The sequence below is a fragment of the Leptinotarsa decemlineata genome, unplaced genomic scaffold (genome assembly GCF_025532065.1).
Source record: "Leptinotarsa decemlineata unplaced genomic scaffold, Ldec_3_MD MMD2_tig00000157_RagTag_RagTag, whole genome shotgun sequence".
In the NCBI taxonomy this organism is placed as follows: domain Eukaryota; kingdom Metazoa; phylum Arthropoda; class Insecta; order Coleoptera; family Chrysomelidae; genus Leptinotarsa; species Leptinotarsa decemlineata.
Window position 1 is genome coordinate 2,588,964 of NW_027412543.1, and position 23,566 is coordinate 2,612,529.

At 37.4% G+C, this 23,566-nt stretch overlaps 1 long non-coding RNA gene across 4 annotated transcripts in view; it reads left to right on the forward strand.

Moving 5' to 3' along the window:
- The first annotated feature begins 629 nt into the window (after positions 1-629).
- The window catches only part of LOC141481335 (uncharacterized), a 64,937-nt gene continuing 42,000 nt past the window's right edge, over positions 630-23,566 (forward strand). Inside the window, exons 1-3 of one of the 4 annotated variants that reach the window (XR_012464901.1) lie at positions 630-742; positions 5,843-6,024; positions 15,193-15,556. This is a non-coding gene — a long non-coding RNA (uncharacterized lncRNA). Of the gene's footprint in view, positions 778-5,842; positions 6,025-12,097; positions 13,529-15,192; positions 15,557-23,566 lie in introns of those variants that run through there. The other 3 variants (XR_012464902.1, XR_012464904.1, XR_012464903.1) reach the window with 3 other exon arrangements.

Sequence of the window (23,566 nt, forward strand, 5' to 3'; positions counted from 1 at the left end):
CGTTTTAGCCTGTGATTCTTCAATGTGTACAGGGTGTCTCATCATTTAATAAAAAACTCCGTTTCTGACTCATTTATGCTTTGGAGCTTCAGACCTCATAGCTGAACCTTGTGGAATACCCCTGACTGGAGGTAGATGTGTGTAAAAGATGTAATATGAGAAGAAGGTCATGACATCAGTGTAGAGTAGAGAAAAAAATAGTGCTTTTTGGGGAAAAAATAACGAAACAGCATTACATATGATTGACCCGCTGGGCACAGATTCAGGTTTTTAGAGTTAAACATATCCATTCGAACATTTGAGTCAAAATAAGTCCTTGCGGGTTGCGATGGGGACTCACTGTGGACTTAAACTAGTAGAGTGGAAGGGAGGTAACGATTCCATGTGTGTCAGAAGGACACAGAGTTTCGTCAAATAAGGTACCATCAACAGCTTGAATAACTGTAGGTAAAAGTGTATATAGGGTGTCGTTTGAGACAGAATGGTATTTAGCATACCCTTCGTATACGCTGTGTGTGCAGAAATTTGAATCCGGAAAATGGATTTCGTACAAAGTCCTGATGCCGGACCATGTATTGTTATTTAGGTGTTGGCTTTTGATAAGAAATCCGTCGGGTAGCGAGTTATCTCGTATAACTTCCTGTTGCTGTGTATGTGTGATAATATGAAATTCATTTGTGCGCGAGTTTGGTAAAGTAAAGTATTCATTTGGTAGAAGTGAAAAACACAGAGGATAATTTGAGTGAGTTAGAGTTTTATTTTGATTATATTACCAAGGTTCGTGACATAAATTGAGATATAGGCATATTCTGAACATAAATATTTAAATTGATTGATTGAAATTATAAGTAGCATTTTTTGTATTCCAAGAGTGGATAATAATTGAAAAGTTGTTGAAAAACAACAAAAAACTATGAAAAACAACCAACTGAAAGGAGTTTTCATGATAATAATAATTAGTCTTTTTGATTGGTTTATTTGAATTTGGGTGATAGTAATAATAAAAGGTAAAGGTATTCAAAATCACACACTACAAATTAAAACATTTTTTATATTTCCAGTTACAATAATTTCAACACAGAGTGTCAACAACAAATCGGTTTTTAAAAATTACACAACGAAAATGTCGAGGTGTACATTTTTTTCAATAATTTCACTACAAAATTATACAGAGTGACACCAACAAGTCTTGTAATGACACCAACAAGTCTTGTAAATCAGTTTAAAGAACCACTATAAAATGTTAGGGTATACAATTCAGAATGAACATCAATAATTCCTCAACAAAATTACACAGAGTGACACCAACAAGTCTTGTAAATCAGTTTAAAGAACCACAAAAATGTTAGAGTGTACAATTACCAACAAAATTATACAGAGTGACACAACAAACCTTGTACATAGGTTTTTGAACTCCACTATGAAATTTATAACATCAATATAAAAATTATACAGAGTGACAAAAATAGGTTTGTAAAAATTTTTTTTGGAAATCCCATCATGTCTGAAAATTGAAAAAATCACCAACATATTGAGAATGAGTGATTTCAAAATGGTAATATTGTGGATATTTGAGTCATACGAAGAAAGGTGTGGATATATGTGGGTGTATTTGTTAACACTGTACACCTTGATGAAGAATTGATAATATTTGAATAAAACAAAACATAATAGTGTTTTTATTGGCCAACATCAATCTTTAAATGGATAATAGAAAGTGTTTTCAGCTACATGGCGAGTTTTCATTCAAATATTGGTAATTTCAGTTAAAATGTTTTATTTTTTTATATCCATAAGGTACAGAATCGAAATTTTCAACACGTTTTCGTTTGGTAAAGTTGGTTCGAAAGACTTTTGTTACATCTTTTGTGATGACAGAGTGATCAGGATTCCTTAAAATATTTTTTGTTGTTATATACTCGTCGGAAGCGTTTTCGTTGATAACCATGTCTCTGAGTTTTTCAAAATTAGCTTGCTTATACGTGTTATAATTCAAGGTGATCCCTTTGACTTTGATTATATCAAATGTTTTATTCCGCATTGGGAAATATACACGATATGCGTATAATTTTGGACCACCAGAGACAAAGTTTGTTATGTAGCTACCATTTTCATATTCAGACAATTCATCAGTCATTTTACCTAAAAAACTACCTAAAGGTACATCATACATTCCGGGACGTGAAATATAAATAACTGAATCTGTGTCGTGATACAAAACTCTTATATCTAGTTTTTCCAAATATTTATATAATTCTAGTCTTGCTTGGGCTGTAGTATATGCAGCCAGCACAACGTTAACAGTTGGAAGAGGCTTATAAGCTTCATCTTTGAAAGTCCAATTGACAATTAAAGTGTTTTCATTCACTGAAAAAATGCTGTTCACTACAATGAATGGTTTTGATAACATGTCAAAAAGTTCAGCAGCTTCAGAAACTATGGAAGTTTTTGGTTGGTTTTCCCTTTGACCTAATTTTCCCCAAAAACTTGTTATAACACTTTTGCCAATTTGTCAACGTCCTGGATTGAATTCAATTTCTTTGGCACACAAGGTAACACTCTTTGTCATAGTAATCTTGAATATATTTATTTTTTTGTTGTTCTGATATACAATCGGAGGGCCAACCTGAAGCTTGTTGTTTGATTTTCAAAAACTTGGAAATATATTCAGAAAATAGACCGCCTGACTTGATAGCAGGGTCATATTGTACAACTTTGTATTTCCAGATTTCATAGATTTCCATGAGTTTGTACTATTTTTCCAAAGCTTTTAAAACCTCATCTATCACCCAAGTACCGGAGAGAGCCCGTTCTTCTTCACATATGTGAGTACATTCAACAGCCATATGTTCACAACACGATCGACAAAGGGGAAACATCAATTTGCCATTCATTTTCACCGGTAATACGGGGTCATATAGGTTTTGAGGAGGAAGAACTTTACATTTTATAATTCCAGCAACGTCATTTAAATTCAAAGTATTACATTCTTCCCAACAAAGACTTCCGGGTGTCCTACAGGGTACTTTCCGTATTTATTTATGAATGGATATAGGCTGCACACATCGACGTACTTGATTTTTTCACCTTCTTTACATTTGTAATACAATTTCGTAGCATCAGTTGGGCCACCATAGAAAGCATCACGGGGATTCAAAGGTAATTGAGCGAGTAAGGGGTGTTTTTCGGTGAAAATACACAATTCTGGATTTTCCAAAAGCTCTTTTCGAAAAGAACACTCCCATTTTTCTATGACTTCATAGTCAAGTTGTCGCAAACGTGCAGTTTTCGCCAAGGTTGCCTCAAAACGCATTTCTATAGTAACAGTAGGGTCTTCGAAAGTGTGGTCATTGCGTTTGTATTTTATACATTTAGGACATCCGTGGAAATAACAACCATAAAACTCGAAAATTTGTTTTGTTTTCTCACAGAAACCATCCACTTTCATATTGAATATGGATGCTTCAGACCCTCGACCAGCATGCTGAATCTTAATACCTCTTTGTCTTTCTTCCCACAGCAGCCATTGGACGGCTATTTTCGACTGATTGTCACACCATCTATATCCATTTTTAGGTATGAGACCTATGGTATTGGGTTTCAAAAAGTTTCTCCTGAATATTTTGTTACACGTACCTGGTAATGTAATGGCCTCTGTGAAAGGATCCACGCCGCCTTCTTGTATCATCAGTTCTCTGAAGTTGAGACATGCTCGAGACAATATATCCACATCACTTTGACAATATTCCACCAGTTCTTTCTGAAAGTCAAATACATAGCCTTGTTCAGATGATTTTTCATGCCATTCAATGAGTTGTTTTTTAGGGTCCTTGTCTTCTTCGAGATTGGTTGTATATTTGATTGATTCTGGGTCATAATATCCTAGAGCAGGTAGTGGTCCAACATAATTCCAGTTTTCAGCTTTATTGAAAAGGTGCGGGAAGTAACCCTTCTTTACACCATCCAGCCCAAAAGCCTTGGGTAATTTAGCTAAAGGCATCGGGAAATAATTGAGCGAGTCGATAAATTTCACATTTTCTACAGACATCAACAACAGTTTCGTTCCCTGGGTTATCAACTCTGGTTTCAGATTTGTTGATGTCAGTAAATAGTTCAAAAGGAATTGGTTGTCATATAGACCTGAGGCATGCCCAACAACAATAATTTGTTTGAATTGTACACGTTGATTCATTACGTACTCCATGAACCGGTCCACAGGTTGTATCTTCAAAACTTGTTTTCTGACAACACAACAGCATACTTTTATGTTTGTACCCAGACAATGTTCACAGTGTTGTTGATATACACACAGATTGGATTTACGTCGTAAAGATCCATCTGATAATATTCCTTCTTGAGTACTTTCCAGGTCGTAAAATATGAAAAGTACTCTTGACATTGATGGTTTGCCATTATCCACAGACATGAAGCATTTGTGTGGAATAGCTTTGAATTCTTTACATAGTTTACAAAAAACTTCCCCACAAACATGTTGTCTGTTTTAAAGAACAGTTTTAAGGCACTTTTCACAACACCTTATCTGTCCACAGATCTTGGCAGTTTTATGATTGTCAAAACATTCTTGGCCCCTAAAACCTCTGTTACAAGCGGTACATAATATTTTCTTTTCGTTGTGGCAGGGTGGGCTTTACTGACATGCTGGACAAGTTTGGTTACACTTGTGTTTCTCCTTATGATCAAAGGGTACGTGGCATGCTTCACAGTAATTCTTACAACAGAATGCAGCAGTCAGCGAAACTATTACATTGTAGTGGTTATTGTGATGTAAGAGGTTGATTTTTTCAGTCCCGCCAACACCCTCGTAAATAACAGTGCGACCTTTATTTCCATATTCATATACTGTGATTGTGTAATCTGACAAATAATCCTGGAATTTTTTGAGTTCCTTTATGCCGCCACCCTCTTCAGGTATATCCACACCACTCTTCTCCAACAAATCTAGGGTAAGACACGTTTGCACATTCAAGATCTGTCGGATTTTTTTCTTATCTGTGGCTTTGTCTGCATATGCTTTAGCAACCACCAAAGCTCTAGCAAGACAAAGATGGTCATTATTTTTAATCACTATAATTCCCTGGCGTTTGGCACATTCTTCGTCAAATGTATTATATTTTCCTTGACCTTTGGGCATTTTCACAGTAGTAGCCCCAAGACAAAAAGTCTCAGTGTCTAAACCTGTCGAGTTCGACTGATAAACAGAGCATATCATATTCCATATGTCCTCATACGATACTTCGGAAACGGGCTTGAATTGTAACCATACTTCACCACGGCTAAACTCTTTCGAGCAAAATGTAAAACCGACTTGGTCCGTAACTTCTGCATCTTGTGTTACTTCTTGTACAATCTCTTTTATGCTATTTTTCGTCCAAATAAGAGGATCTACACCCTTGGGTGCGGGTTTGGGTTTGAACTCTAAAGTTCTACCAGCCAAATTGAATTTACGAATTTTCTTCACCGTATCTTTAACAATTAAAAATTTCTCCATTTTTGGAAATTTTTGAGAAATTTAAAATTCTACTCGAAGCGCGATCTTATCAGAAGATACTGTAAGAGCACAATGAGCTCATCCCTAGCTCGCTGTCATTTTTATAAAGATAAAAAGTGGGAGTGGTCTAAAGATGTCATGTGATTATTTTCTCGAAAGTGTTTTAACCTAAATTTCGAAATTCTCGGGTGTAGACAGGCAACTTTGTTCGAGTTATCACTTGTCGTTTTACAGCTATAAATATCCTTTAGAATTTATTCCGGAAAAATATTATGCATGTTATGTGTACTTGATTATAAATTTCAGAAATTCATTTTGTGTTGTGGTTTTTAGATTCTGGACGAGTTTATTACGCAGGGTGTGGCCACATCGAAAGTTGAGCGTTGGCTTAGTCCATTATGAGGGGGGTTTCTGTCAAAGTTCCAGTAAATACGACGAATTCATTTTACACGAGGTGTGGTCGCATCAAAAAGTTGGATATGACGACACGGATTACAGGTTTTGACAAGTTCAAGGTAAATATTTTGCTATTTCTGTGTGACCTATTTTGTCGATTTTTTCATATCAAAGTTTTCATTTGTTGTGAAACCACTTTACAATACTCGGTGAATCGAGTTATCGTGTTTGGTTTAAAGCGATAAATATTCTCATGAATAATATTGGGTCTTTTATCTCGATTATAAATTTCAGAAACTAAAACTACATTCAGGACGAATTTATCAAGTAGGGCGTGGTCACATCGAAAGTTGACACACAGTATTCACAATTCCATCTTTCGTTATTCCAAGTTCATAGTCATCAAAATTGATACGATTATAATATATATAGGAATATAAAACTATCTTCAAATACAGTTGCATGAATGCACATCAAGCATTTTGTCGTAGTACGGTGACCGGGAGCAAAGTTACAACTTCAGCATAATATGAATGTTTATAAATATTAGGGAAGGTCAAGATCATCAACAGGTATTGAAGAATTCATTCGGTGTCCAAAGCTTTCGGTATACAATGCAAATACTTTTCTCCATGACTATTCGTTCAATATTAAACTTCAAAATATATCGAAATCATAACACGTTTGCGATTGATATATCAGTTACATTTGGAAAGTGAGTTTCAGTTTGAAGAAATAATAGCCCACACATGATGGAAATTTTGCCATAGTGTGGTGAAAATCGTATTGAAAATTCTACGAAATATAAGCGCATATATACAGAGTTAATCAATATTTGAAATACGTTGTTTGGAACCCCTCATAACCATTCTCTCTCTCTCTCTCTCTCTCTCGAAATTTGGCAGAAATAATGCTGAGTCGTATTGTGGAGTTAACGTTCGAAATTGGGGAAAGTGAAGTATTCAACAGTTTTGCGTGCGACGGTTTTGCATGCGTTTTCGACCGTTTTACGTGCCTTCATTCGTTATCGTTTCGTCGTTATTGTCGTTTTTTTTCCTATTTCAATATGACAGTCATTTATCAATTAACGCGTTTCGCTAACGAAGTATGTATCATCAGGAAATGACTAAATTCCACGCTTTGTCGTATGAAGGTTCGTTTTGCGAATTTTCAGACTCCTGAACCGAACCGTGTGGAACAATCAGCCTAACTTGTGTTACAGAGTGGTGTCGTCAGCCAATCAGAATGGAGAAATCAAATATCAGTAGAATGATGGTGCTAGATGAAATTGATGTGAAGAATGTGGGTCGAATAATAATAGTGATAAAACATTAAAACTCAAATTGTGTTACAGAGTGGTGTCGGTCAACCAATCAGAATGGAGGAATCAAATATCGGTCGAATAATTGTGTTAGATGATATTGAACTGGGGAATGTGGGTCGAAAAATAATAATAATAGTGATAAAACATTAAAACTTTGAAAGTGACGTAGTCAGCGTGGGAGATGGTGGCGTGGTAGAAAATGTGTGAGGATTTGTGGAAATAAATGATGCTGTAAAAAATTGTCCAATCGATTGTTTTATCGCTTGGACACGACCGTTGAAATCGAAAACGGGAGAATGAATTTGAAATTTCGATTTTGGTGAGAGTAAGATCCCATCTCAGACAAGTCCATCTGCCACAGATCATCCAGTCCTTTGATAATTGTACGACGTTGAGGAAATTTTTTTCTTAATGGTTTATGCAGTTCACGGACAAAGTTGAATCTTGTCTTTGGAAGCCAACTGCAGTTCACGGACAAGTTGAATCTTGTCTTTGGAAGCCATATGAAGACTGATGGATGAGATCATCATACTTGTTATTTTATTATGGTGATGCGAAAAACTACATTTTGTTGATTTCCTTGATATCAGATTGTACTTTCGCTATATCCGAATTCATTTTGGAAATTTGTTTGGAAATATCACCTTGAAAGTGCTCCATCATGTCGTTTTGTTTGATTTCCAAAGTTTTGTTGTGCGAATGAACCGAATCGGTGATTTCTGTTATTTTCTTCAGCAAATCTGCTCGAATACTTTCAATATCACTAACATATTGTTGATTGAATTTTTTGAAACGCGCCACCGCCTCGTTAATGCGTACCATATTTGTTTGTACCATTTGATCAAAATTGGTATTGAGTGTTTGAAATTCAGTGTCGAATCGTTTGTTTACATTCTCCTGGTTTTTTTGAATGTCATTACTCATTTTTGTTACTTTATCATTAACTTGAGTTATTTGATGTTGATATTGTTCGATTTGTTCTCGCATTTTTGCCAGATTTTCATTTACTTGGGCCATTTGTTTTCGATATCGACCACTTTGATTCCGTATAGTCACATCAATTTTTTTCTCAACTTCATCCATGTACTCTTTGTTGACCACATCTGATGCATTTATAGGTCTCTTCACATTACACAATTTTAAATAATCAAAATCAATGTTGCCTTCGGGTGTATGTATCAAACCTCCACTACTATCTACTACTGATGTTGTAGAATGCTTTCGCTTCCTATTGGAGCTACACCCGAACTTGTCGATAGTCATGATGGAAATGTGACCCACATCGATATGATTCTAGTAATATGTGTTTTTCAAAGTGATCAAAGTGTTAAAAAAAATGCTTGTTTCCACGCATTGAATTTTTGTCATTTTTTCGATACGATAAAGGTGACAAAATGAATGCTTTTTTCGAATCAAATTTTTGACATTTTTTGACACGATTTTCGCGTCGTTTCTGCATTATTTTTCATAGCGTGTTACAATGCAAATCATATGGGTTTTTGCACGAAATGATGGTTTGAAAAATACGTTTTTTTCGTTGCGATTGCTTTGACAAAACTGTACATTTAAACGCATCAAATTTTTGACATTTTTTTTATGCGATTTTCACGTTAATTCTGCATCATTTATCGCATTATATTTTTGAAATGAAATACATGTCATTTATGTATGATTTATTACTGAATAATGTCGACTTCTCTGAGTTCATCTGATATAACTGTAATTTCATTGTCATGTGGCGTATTTCCGGCATCTTTCGAAGCTATAAGCAGCTTTAATCTATCGCATAACTCGTTCGGATCATCCCAATACACATACTCGAAGGGCTTGTCATTATATATTCAACGATGAGTATCGATGGCTTTCGTTTGTAGAGTTCGAAACATAGGTCTTATTATACCATTTCCATTTTTGAGTTCCCTTCATGAATCCTCTGGCATTCAGGTGGGATTGTGTTACTTCCAACAAACGTTTATGAGAGGCTTGATCCTCCTTATTGAAGTCTTCAGGTTCATCGAGAAAGATCAAATTATATAGCCCTGGAGTTCCTTCGAATGCGAGTCCTTCAGTTGTAATATTACCACGTTTATCAAAGTCAATGTAGTTTCTACCGAAAACTAATTTAACTTTGGAAGAAATTATAGAAGGTTTCTGTCAGGCCTCATTTTTAGATAGTCTGTATGCTAATGCTTTACGTGAATATTCATTTTATTATAAACAAAAACTAGTGTATGATTTATGTAATAGATGAGAAAATATTTACTTTTTTTGTCGCTCAACAATCCTTGTCGCAACAATCCTCATTTGTACGAATACAATCACATACTTCATAGATAAAACATATAAAAATATATTTGTTTTTTCCTTCATTCAAAATCTCTCTGCCTCCAAGATACAACAATAAAAAGCTCGGTGGTGTAATGGTTGTAAAATAGAAAAAACTTCGAGCTGTTACATAAGTATCTATTGATTACATTAAGTAAAATATTAATAATAAATAGATGTAATTTCCTTCAGGAGTTCTTTAAGCTGGTGTAAAAGTCCTTCTGCAGGGCATGGAACACCAAACATATTCCAATTGAATTTTCCTGCTTCAACAATACGTCTTGTGAACTCGTTGTATTTAAAATACGTGTTCTCTCTAAAAAAGTACATGTGTCCAGTAATGTATCGAAAAGCATCTGTGATGTCTCCTGGAATTCCCGGAAATATATCGGAAATCCATCCTCTGGTTGTTATTACACTAGGCGTTTCAAAAAATTCCATGTATGATTTATTGTCATACAGTATGTAACCTTTTCCACTATTAGTTTGGAATATCACATTTATATCGGATGTAACTCGAATTGGATGATTTTCTTTGATTTCTAGGCTAGGAAATAGTGCCACATAATATTCACGTTTATTTTTATCGAGTGCAATTATGTCGCCTGCTGAATTTTGGAAAATTTGGTTAACAGAAACGTTTTCACTCATATAATCAGCAATTTTCTCTGGTTTCGCAGGTATCAACATCTCATTCAAATCCAGCTTCCATAAATATTTGTTGTAATCTACATATAGTCTGTGATTTAGAAATTCTGGAGCTTTTGCCAAAAACATAAAATCGGGGATTTTCACATTGCAAAGGTTTTTTATTTCAGTCTCAAGGGTGTTGGATGTTTTCTTCGTTATTTGCAGAGTATTTGTCGTTGATATTTTCTTCGTTATTTGGGGAGTATTTGTCGTTGACGTTTTTTTCATAATTTGGGGGTTATTTGTCGTTGGAGTTTATTTTTCTTGAAGTAGAACGCTGAGTTGTTTTTACTGTGGTGGTATTACGTCGACCATATAAAGATTCAATGGCATTTTCATCATCTATTCCTAATTGAATTGTTTTTTGTTGGTACCAAGGATACATAATGGAAGTTTCTTGGCTGCTATGCCTCAATCCAAGTACATGCCCAATTTCGTGAGTTAGGGTCATGAGAAAATTTGTACCTTCGTTTCCATCAAGATCCCACGATTCGTCCTTGTCTAAATGAATTTCAGAACATGCATCATTCGAAGGTGGGTAAGCATGAGCTAAAATTCTCCCGGGACCATCAAATTCAGATTGACACATTCCAATACCCATGCAGTCTCGGCGGAATGAATGCCTTCTTTTCACCACTGATATAGTTATATCAGGTTTTTCGGTATTCGTCAAACGAACATACTTGAATTTTAAATTAAAAATGTTCTCCCATAAACTGAAGGCTTTTTCAGCATCAAGCCTCATTTTGACAGATGCTTGCGGGAAAGACCATTTGATATATGTTTTGTTCCATTTACCTTGAATCGTGAAAGCGTTTTCAGCAATTACACATCTCGGTCTTTGAAGCAAACTCAGAGTATCTGAATTCAATGTACCATCTATGGGAAGATTATATTTCTCTTGAAAACTAATCATAGTCGATTCAAAATCTGTGAGAGAATTATTGTTTTCGATGTAACCATATCGAAATAGATACTGCAACATTTCTTCTTTATTCGTTACATTTTCACAAGTAGTGAGGTACGGAAAAAATATAAGTGGCCACCACAACATTTTGAAACAATACTGAATTCCAAAGTCATTTTTTCACTTTTATGTATGGTAGTTGTGAGTATGTGTGGGTGAGATGGTAATGACGCCAGCATGGGGTTACAGAAAAAACATGAAGCACTTAGCTGCAACTTAATTGATAACAATATTTGTTTTTCTTTATTGATGAATTTTGAGACACCCTGTACACATTGTGAAGTGATGTTTTAAATGATGAGACACCCTGTATATCTCGATGGCAAACATATTTTTGGTGCTTGGTGTCGACGGTGTCAAGTAGCTTATCACATTTCCTACTTTATCAATAATACGTGCTAACAATGAGAATATGCGAAACTGTTTAATATATTTTCATCGACTTGGAATAAAATGAAAACGTGAATATTCAAATGTTTTTTATTTGAACAAAATCGACCATTTCTTATTAAATTCCATGATTATTTCTTGTACAACTCTTATCAAAATACATGCTAATATCGTACACACTATAATGAAAATTCCATAAAGCTCAAATTCCATTTGCGACTTCTTTAACGTTGTATGCTCTGAAGCAAATTCCACCGTTTTCGTATCAACTTCACGAAGATCTTGGAATGTCAGCCTCAGTTTATATTTGAATGGAGTATTCTTTGGCACTTTGCTTACAAAAACTGCCAACTGGTTGTCATTGACAAATGTTGAACTCATCAATTTCCATTGTGTTCTATTGCATCCATTACCGAAATTATTAGGCTTCACACATTTTGTAATGTATTTCACACCCTTTGGTACGTTCACATACAAACCTTGTTTATTATTGCAGTTGAAATTACACACCCAATTGGACTACGGAATTATTCAAAATTATCAAAGTCAACATTACCAACCCCGCCACCTTTATGCTAGAAGATTTGCAGGGTGCACCTATCAAGGGTGTTTTCTATGGGGAAGAATTGCAAAAAACTGCAAATCCAGATATATATCTCGTGGAGAGAGTGTTGAGGAAAAAAGGCAAAAGAATGTATGTTAAATGGTTGGGTTTGGATAACAAATACAACAGTTGGATCGAAAATATTGATTTTGTATAGAATCTTATGGAAAACAAGCACACTGACATTGTATTGGGAGGGCCTTTTGTGAAGAAATGGTATTCAACAAACACAATATCTGAATACGTCCACGTGATCTGAAGGTATAAGAACACATGCAAATACACATGGATATTCAGTTTGAAAAATGTCTCTCGATAGTGGTTATGGTAGTGAAGTCGAAGTAATGTGTGATAGTGATGGTGAAGATTATAAAGAAACTCTGGGTGCAATAGACAGAGCATTGATGCAGTACGAAATGGCTGCTCGAAACGAATACTAATTACTATTGATGACATTCCCCATGTCATCTTATGTAATTCGATGTGGTCTATAGCACTTTGAAACGATTCAACCTCATTAATCTGTAATATTTTTCCACACCCTCATTGACATTTGCACAAACACCGATCCGTATTGACAGGTATCATAAAACCGGCAACTGTGCGGAATGCTGGACTTCTGTTAAACTGACATGTTTTCTCAGATATATTTTGACGTACCCTGTACACTTCGACGTCATGTTTGTTTTCAATGATGTTTTTTACCAAATCGGTGAGTTCTTTCAATCTCTTTGACAAATCGTTGCCGATACGTTCGATATCGATTTATCAAAATGATATGACTCCTTTGTGTTCACTCAAATAATACAATTATCTGTAACCACATTTCTGTTCATCGATTATTATCACAGAAAGGAACTTCCGCTGGGATTCCTTCCTAGACATCTGAATCATACGATCAAAAATAAAAGCGAGTTTATTTGTCATACATCAACAAAAATTATGCTGCTGAACGAAATAAATCAAAATTCGTTCACGCGTTTCATTTCATGACTGTGTTTTTAGTGAAAACCTTGTTTTTGGGCCGGCTTTCCACAGCCGTCAGTGACCTCTATATAGACAATCATGTGAAATGACACCACAAGTGTCACACCCAACTGAAAAAAAAATGATGCGAAATTGTATCTACCACATCCCATGACTCATAAGTGTATTAAAATATAGCGATTACATGCTGGAAAATTTGCTCAAAACTGTATCTACCACATCCATGAATCCAAGTATTTCAAATATATCAAAAGTTTAAACAATTACGTACAAATTTTTATGGAAAATTTCTTTCGTATAAATATTTATCACAAGTAATTTTTTTTGTAACATTTTGCAAAAAAAAACCAAACTATATCAATTTTTTTTTTGCAAAAATATCACCTTGTATTTTTGAGTACGAAATTTTTGTTTTTGCAAATGTCAGACAAATGCTATCTGAATAGTTCTTCTTCTTTGCTGTCAATAACAATTCGAGTCGATTTATAAATTCTGATAGCGTTCGTTGTTTGCGATAATATTTTGCGGTCACTCACTTTCCATTTCAACGGTCAACAATACGCTTCCATATCAGGTTCTACACATAAACACATTCCATATTTTTTTTTATGACGAAGTGGGGAAGTCTTATTTTTTCAAAATCTTTTTTTTTTTTGGGCTCAAAACGACTTAAAACATTATGCCGTCCACTAAATTTCTGCACACACAGCGTATACGAAGGGTATGCTAAATACCATTCTGTCTCAAACGACACCCTATATACACTTTTACCTACAGTTATTCAAGCTGTTGATGGTACCTCATTTGACGAAACTCTGTGTCCTTCTGACACACATGGAATCGTTACCTCCCTTCCACTCTACTAGTTCAAGTCCACAGTGAGTCCCCTTCGCAACCCGCAAGGACTTATTGTGGCTCAAATGTTCGAATGGATATGCTTCACTCTAAAAACCTGATTCGGTGCCCAGCGGGTCAATCATATGTAATGCTGTTTCGTTATTTTTTCCCCAAAAAGCACTAATTTTCTCTCTACTCTACACTGATGTCATCACCTTCTTCTCATATTACATCTTTTACACACATCTACCTCTAGTCAGGGGTATTCCACAAGGTTCCGCTATGAGGTCTGAATCTCCAAAGCATAAATGAGTCAGAAACGGAGTTTTTCATTAAATAATGAGACACCCTGTACACATTGAAGAATCACAGGCTGAAACGATAGAGCCCCATTGCCATGTTTCTTAAATAAAACACCCTATACACACACATGTTGGGGAATCGCACGCGAAAAGGTCGCACGAAAAATGGTCAAAAACGAAAAAACGATCGAAAACATACGGAAAACGATCGAAAACGCACGAAAAACGGTTGAAAACGGTAGAAAACACACGAAAAAAACGGTCGCACACAAAAACGATACAGCCTTGTGACGTATTTGAGACACCCTGTACACACGGGAATCGTTCGCTGAAACGATACACTTCCTGACATTTTACAACCTGTAAACATTGAAATACGCTGAAACGATAGAGCCCCCTACCATGCTCCTTAAATAAAACACCCTGTACACACACACACATGTTGGGGATATAGTAAAAAAACGCACGAAAAACGTACGGAAAACGATCGAAAACGGTTGAAAACGGACGAAAACGCAGAAAAACGGTCAAAACACACGAAAAATACGGTCGCCCTCTGACATTTTACACCCTATAAACATTGATTTGCACCCTGTATGACATGTTTTTTCCGGCTCATGTTTTTTTCTTTAATCCAATTCGTAATTATGTCATTGTTTTTATAACACTCTACCAACTTATCAGAACGCGCTTATCAACCACAACCCATATCTACCAACTATTCGCATTCACTTTCAATATACCTCGCTAACGATGAGATTATTCTCAAAAGCTACGATACCAAACGTCCCGCGTTCAACTCCTCAACAAAACTTTTTTTATAACGTTTTACCTACCCGCTTATTCTCAATTATTCCACAGATCAAATCTCCCGCCACTATAATGCACGCTCTGCGCGTAAAAATGGTTCGCCGCTCTATTGGATGCCTGACAACCTGTGACAATTTGTAAGCCTGGCTGGTGACGTCACTGTTCGTCACTGGTACACCACGGTTGGATGCCTGGCTGTCTGTCTCGCTCCGGCTGTCTGTCTGGCTCAATCGGGGCCGAGTATATTTTGGATGCTGTCAAAATCATCGGAATCGGACGACCGGAAGTGGAAACCGAAAGTGGTCGTTTTTTGATGGATTCGAATCCTTCTCACCCTAAGGAATCCAAATATATCATATGTTTCAGTATACAATGGTTTTTTCATTTCCTTTGTCAATAAATTCTGCGTTTTGCATCAAGCTTCTGTAATTGGAATGAACTTATAGTTGTTCATAACCCAACATTTTTCAATTCCAAGTTTTTTCAGTGATTTTTGTTGAATTTGCAATTTTTCCTATACTATTTCACATTGGGCGTAGGATATTATATTCGTTACACCATCTTTGTTTTTTCTCTGTCGGTACACTCTGTATTCGTTTCCCTTCCATTTGATGTACTGCACGTTGAGATTCAACTATCATTAACAAATATTTGGTTTAGTACCCTTATGACATGTTGCGTCATTTCCGATCTCTGTTCGTCGTTGACTTCTGCATTTCTTATCCTTTTATTTGACGTGCTGTACGCGACGATCCGATCATTATTAGCGAATATACAACTTAGAGCCCTTCAGACCGTTGTGCTATTATTTCTTGTAATTAATCATTAATTTCCACAAATTATCACACACGTCATCACCTCCCACGGTGACTACGTCACTTTCAAGGTTTCAATGTTTTATCACTATTATTATTATTATTCGATCCACATTCTCCAGTTCAATTTCATCTAGCACAATCAATCGAGCGATATTTGATTTCTCCATTGTGATTAGCTGGCCGACACTACTCTTTAACAGAAGTTAGGTTGAGTGTTCACAAGTTTCCGTTCAAGAGTCTGAGAATTCGCGAAATGAATCTTCATATGACAAAGCATGGACTTTAGTCATTTCCTGATGATGCTAACTTGGTTAGCGGAACGCGTTAAATGATAAATGACTGTCAAATTGAAACACAAAAAACCGTTACGACAATAACGATGAAACGATAACGAATAAACGTACGGAAAACGGTCGAAAACGCACGAAAAACGATCGGAAACGATCAAAAACGCACTTCTCCTGATGATGCTAACTTGGTTAACAAAGATACGAGACTTCCGACATATTGGAACGCTGGAATTCTGTTGAATCGACATGTTTTTTTCTTCAATGATGTATTTTAAAACGCCCTGTATACACAATAATATCATATTTCAAATCGACATGTTTTTTTCCTATATTTTGACGCACCCTGTACACTTCGACGTCATATTTGTTTTTCAATGATGTATTTTGAGATACCTTGTACACATTGAGGGATCGCACGTTGAAAACTTACAGCCTCGTGGAACTGTTATGTTTTTTCTCAAATGATGTATTTTGACGCACCCTGTACACTTCGACGCCATGTTTGTTATAACATTGAGAGATCGCACTTTGAAACGATACAGCCTCATCAATCTGTAATGTTTTTTCTCAAATCGGATTCATCATTACTAATATATAACTTTCACGCTTCCAATTTTCATCGAGTCATTCACGAATAATTTCAAAACCGGTAACGCTACATTGCCCCATAAACAACGATTTATTGTACAACCGGCGACGTCGAACCTGCCATGCTGACATGTATTGACATTTGACAGAAGCAGTCTTATAAGTCTAGTGTTTACAGTGTCCTTCTTCAACCAATAGATAGTTCAGCTAGTGACTCATAGAGGACTCTGTGTGTTCTATAACTTTTGTTGTATTCATATACTTTTGTATCGATGAATCGAGCGCTTATCTTTGTGTGGTTACTGATAACAGGACATGAAACAATTCTGTACGATAAATTATTCAAATGAATCTCTCAATATCCTATACGCAAAGCCACGTAAATATTTGAATCGATTACGTCACACGCGTCTCTCTCTTACACACACATACAGATCTTTATATGAAATTTTAATTATTTTCCAAATCTAAGTATATTTTCCTATCTTCAATATGATAATGACGATTACATTCAATGGAAATAAAAAGAAAATGCTGTCAAGTATAATGAATGAGTTAATTTCGGTCCCGACGAAACTAACGCTATAAATACCCAACATTCGCAGTTAACTTCAATATCTTACGTTGGTGTAGAGACTAAGGACAATGTTCACGGCACGGAGGATCCAGGTGCGAATCTCATAACTATAAATTTTTTTTAATTAAAATCACGTGACAAGGGGGCCTGAGCGCTGATGCGGAATCCCAAGGGGGCCGAGTACTAAGGGAGCTGATAGGTTTTAGGTGGAGTACCAAGGGGGCCGAGGGGCAGAGTTCCACGCTTGAATCGCTCGTTCCATCCTGCGTCGATGACGTCACACGTTTCCCCCACTCCTGTTCGAACCAAAAATTGCAAAAAGTTCAGCTCCTTAAAAAAATACACGGGATTTTGCGCTCGTTCCCGCCTTGTTCATCTACTCCTAGTTCAAGAGATGTTTAGTTTGATGGAAATAACACTTCCAAAATTGCAGACTGACAAAAAAAAAACAAGACAGGGAGCCTTTGGTTGAATATCTCAATAGCGATGTTACTCAATGGGTAGAAAATCAGTATCGTGTGACAATCACCAATCCACCTATTCCAAATGACTAGAGTTGCGATAAAGAAAACCAATCTAATTCTGATGCTATATATTATAATGAATGCTCATTACTACATCCAACACTTCGGTTTAAAATTTCACAGAAAGCCATCATTATTTCTGTTAAAAATAACATGTCACCAGGGCCGTAGCGAAAAGAAATACCAGGGGGGGAGGGAATCCACATTTTCCCAACCTCATCAGCAAAATTTCCCAACTTTCGAAAAAATGAATGCCAAGGGTTGAGTTACTACTATAATATAATAATTTTCTCACTCAGCTATCCAAAGATTGGCTGAATGCTTATGCACAAACAAAAATAAATTTTGGTAAATATGAAAATAATAATGGGAATTATTCTATTTTGGACCAAGGTCGTTGGTATTCCACCATATCCACCATGTATAGGAATATTCAATACAAATGACAGGAAACAACACCCAAATTATATTATGTTTATTGTTTTCTACTATTATTTTTTTTATCTTCACGACCCGAAATTTCCCAACTTTTCAAAGTCGAAAAAATTGCGTAATGTTGAGAATTTCGTAAAATGGTCGAGGCCGAGGAATTAGTTACTTCTATAATATATTGATTTTTTTACTCAGATATCCAAAGATTGTTTGCTGAATTGAATAAACATCAGACTTTTCAGTTTGTAAGCGTAATGTGAATTACGGGTAACCTAAGAATACGCTTCTGAAATAATTTATTATTTGCTAGTCAAAAGTGGCAATTAGTTACTACAACCTCATTAATGATAACACTCAAATGAAACGTTATTGAGACTGTTGCACAGACTCAAAATAAATAGATACATTTCTAAAACTTTGCATTTTAATTTACTACCTCGCACTCACAGAACTTCCAGTACAAAAATGACTTATTATGTCAACAGAATGCTCTCCAATATGCGTCATAAACAGATTTATAATATAATTTTGCAATAGTGACCTAATATGAAACTAGTATTGAGCGCTTTTTTGCTAGGAGAGGAAAGTCTCTTGAATTATTTTCTGACAACGGCACTAACTTTGTCGGCGCTGACCGTGAGCTGCAAACCTTATTCAATTCAGCTGTTACTTGGTCACGGTGTACTCGAAAGGATAACCTATAAATTTACTAAGAATCGATATAATGCGTCGGAACACAGAAGAGTTATATTGAGATGTATTCAATACTATAATTTTTTGAAGACTTTCTTGCTCATTTACCACAAACTGTATTTTATTAAATCAATCACTTTCATTCTTAGGGTGGAAATCATTTTCCATGCGTCAAAGTATGTCTTCTCACATGGTCCCATCTACTGTAACCTTTACCGCAAATGGGGCATTAGTGCGGTTTGGTATCTGTATGATGATACATGTGCCGGGTGACATCGCATTTGTAATTGAACGTTTCATAACAATGCACACATTTGAAGGGTTCGTCTCCCCAGTGCCTTTCGAAATGTTTCTGCAAGACCTCCTCACTGCTGAATCTTTTGCGTCATAAACAGACGTAACTCATGAAAAATTTAGAAAAGTTCAAAAATAATTTTGCAATAGTGACTTAATTTGAAAATACTTTACATTTATTATCAATATATATTGAAAATATTATAAATACAAAGTTACTTGGTCACGGTGCACTCAAAAGGCTAATCTATAAATCTGCTAAGAATCGATATAATGCGTCGGAACATAGAAGAGTTATATTGAGATGTATTCAATACTACAATTTTTTGAAAACTTTCTTGCCCGGTTACCACAAACTGAATCTTTCGAAATCAATCACTTTCATTCTCAGGGTGCGATATCATGGAATTATTTTCCATGCGTCAAAGTATGTCTTCTCATATGGTCCCCTCTACTGTAACCTTTACCGCAAATGGGGCAATGGTGCGGTTTGGTATCTGTATGATGATACATGTGCCGGGTAAGATCCCATTTGTAATTGAACGTTCTAAAACAATGGACACATTTGAAGGGTTTGTCTCTCCAGTGCCTTTCGACATGTTTCTGCAAGACCTCCTCACTGCTGAATCTTTTGCCGCACTTAACACACCTGAAGGGTTTGTCACCATCATGTATCGATTTCCTATGCTGTCTGAGGTAACATTGCTTAAAGAAATACATGTTACATTGATCGCATTCATGTTTACACGTTCCAGAACCGCTGTCCCCTTCGAGTCTATTTCCAGTTGTTTCAAGGCCGAAGCCTCGCTGGTGAGTCAGCTGCATATCCGTCTGCGATCCACCTGAATCTCCAATGGAAGATGACATTCCCCGCATATCTCCATTAAGATGTAAGTGCTTTGCTCCCTTGGGTTTTTTCAAACACAATCTCCGACGTTGACATCGCTTCATCAGTATATTTCGCTCCCTGTTCCATATACTGTTCGAGTTCCTTCGCTGAAATATCGTTTTTTACTGCTGCTGATTGCCTGTCTTGGTTTGGCAGGTTCGAGACGTTAGAAAGGAAAGGATAAGGAGAAGTATGGCAATTATGGGAATTCTGCCCCTCCATAGTACTGGATTCGCCGGTATTTTCTCGCGGTATCATAGGAGAGAAAGCACTGAAATCACTCGAAGGCGCTAGACGTAGCATTTGTGATGGTGGTTGCATGATACGGGAATTGATTCTCGGTTGATAACTCACTTGAGTTTCTTCAAATACCGTCTCCAACGTTGATATCGCTCCTTCAGTATATTTCGCTCCCTGTTCCACATACTGTTCTGGTTCCTTCGCCGAAATACTGTTTTCTACTGCTGCTGATTGCCTGTTTTGGTTTGACAGGTTCAAGTCTTCAGAAAGTAAAGAACCAGTAGAGAAAACGTAATTTTCCAAATTATCTAGAATGTTTTCATTGTTATTCTCCATTGAAAGATTGTGCGATTTTCAGAATGAAAACTATATCAAATACTAGAAACTAGTCCACAAGCAGTTCAAAAATGAATGGTGTTTCTCGTAGTCATTCGTTACTATATATACTGAACAGAAACGTTTTTATGCTATTCAAAGCATAACTGTCGCTAAGCACCAACTATGTGATATGAACAGATCAATCAATCAAAATCGTATATTTACAAATTTACAGTTTTGTTACAATTTTTGTGAGTGTATGTGTTTGTGTAGGGCCCTGCTATAGGCTTATGCCTCTTCAGGGTGAGTGAGTTATGTGTGTGTTTTGTGTTTTGTGTTGGTGTTTGTGTTGTGGTGTTTTGTGTTCCAGTTTTCTTGGTTGGTTTTAATGTTGGTCCATGTGGTAGTCCGGGTTCGTTGCGGTGGTCGGTGGTCCAGATGTTAAGATTCAGTACGGGTTTTTGGGCCGGGGTTGTGTGTGTTTTAGAGTATCGGTACTTTCCGTGGCGCTGCTGTCAGGTATCCGCTATCTGTATCCCAGTGGTAAATCCTCTAGGATGTCCTGGATCGGCTCCGGTGGGTCTTCCATCGCGCCCAGGAGTCTGGCTGGGGGAAAGGGGAGCTTTTTCCTAGGTTTCCTTCGGGATCCTCCACGGGGGATCCATGGCGATGTGAGCGTGTCGATGGCATCGGTGTTGTTGCTGCTCATCGTCCTGATCGCATATCGTCCTCGGAGTTCCTGAAATCTATGGTTGATTGGTGTAGTATTTGTGTGGTTGTATAATTGTTGGGAAGGGTATCGGTAGTGTAGGTTATGTATGTTTCGTAGTATTCGTCGTTCAGTTGTAAGGATGCGGTGGGACAGTCTCGGAGGAAGCGTACAGTATATCACTGCTTTGTAGTCGAGGACTGGTCTTATATAGGTATTATAGGTATGAAGCAGTGTCCTACTGTCGCATCCCCCAAGTTTTCCTCTCAGAGCCTTTAGAAGGTTAGCTCTCTTCCGGACTTTGTCCAGAGTCTCTCTCAGGTCGATCTCCCAGTTGAGGGTCCTCGTGAAGGTGACCCCCAAGTAGGAAACCGAGTCCTGGAGTGTGAGGTTTTCCCCCAAAAGTCTGAGATTCAAGTTGTCCGGGTTTAGTTTGGGACGGGTGGAGGTGTTAGGGTGTCGGAAGAGGATTGTTTGGGTTTTAGTGGGGTTGATTTTGATACGCCATTTGTTGCACCACTGCTCGAAATGGTCGATCATATTTTGGGCTTGAATTTGCAAGCGGCGGGTGTTGGGGGCGGAGGAGTATAGAATGGTGTCGTCGGCGTATTGGAGGATTTTGTGGGTTATGGGCACATCATGTGCATAGATGAGGAATAGGGAAGGGGCGAGGACTGATCCCTGGGGGACTCCGGCTTTAGGGGAGAAAGGGGTGGATAAAGCTTCTCCGACTTTGACGCGGATAAGTCGGTTGGATAAGTAGGAGGCAACTAGTCGGATAAAGTGATGAGGCAGGTTGATTTGGATAAGCTTCCAGATCAGGCCCGCGTGCCAGACCTTGTCGAAAGCCTTTTGAATGTCGAGGGAGATTGCAATGGTGCAAAAGGAAGCGTTGATATTTTGGGTTATATGAGTGTGAAGTTCGACTAGTGCGTTCTGGGTAGAATGTTCGGTCCTGAAACCATGTTGATAGGGAGGGATAATGTTGTGGAGTGTGAGAAAGTCATTTAGACGGTTGGTCATCAGTCGTTCCAGAAGTTTTCCAAGGCAGCTAAGCAAGCTGATGGGTCTGTAGGAGTCGGGATTAGTAGGATCCTTGTGGGGTTTAGGGATTAGAATTGTGTTAGCCTGTTTCCAGGCGTTTGGAAAGTAGGCGTGCGCGAGGCACGCGTCTAGGATGTGTTTGATGAAAGGGATAGCTGAGGCGGGGAGGTTTTTTAGAACACGGCGGTTAACCGAGTCTGGTCCAGGAGCGGTATTTCTACCACTGTGGATGGAGTTGAGGATGTCTTCCTCGCTGAATGGGGATCTTAAGGGGCAGTTGGCGCCGAGGGGGATTTGACCTGGGTGCCGGCCCAACTGCGCCGGCACCTGTTGGTGAATAAGGTTAAGAAATTGGTTATCGAAGTGTGGGTCTTTAGGGAGGCGGAAGGTTTTTTCGAGATTTTCGCGGAAGGCTTCGGCTTTGTCGATAGGGGAGGAAATGATGTTACCGTCGGTCACCAGGTGACTGTCGGTTTTCCTTTTTTGTCCTGTCAGGACTTTGAATTTGTTCCAGAAAGCCATTCCATCTCGGTAGTCAAGTTTTTTAGTCTCCTCTATCCACCTTTTCTGGGCGAATTGGTTGATGAGGAGGCGTATACGAGCGTTAAGACGGTTCCACTCGGTTTTAAGGACAGGATCCCTGGTACGGACGAAGGTTCTATAAAGTTTGCGTTTATTTTTGATGAGGTTAATGAGGTAAGGAGGAAGTGGGGATTGATCAATTCGTCGGGTTGAAGTGGGAGTGGATAAGTCATCGGACTCAGAGATAATTTTTTGGATTGATTCAATTTGGGAGTCGATTTGTCTGGAGTGGTTAAGTGGAGGATTGTCAAGAGTAGATAATTTTTGGTTAACGAGAAGTTGGAAATGTTTGATGTCTGTGAGTCTATGGTTTTTGTATGTGATGGTTTCAGGAATGGAAGGAGTAGGGAAATTTAATGAGGTCTTGATTATCAGGGGGAGATGATCCGACGTGATTGTGTCTCCGATATAGGCCAGTTCATCGACC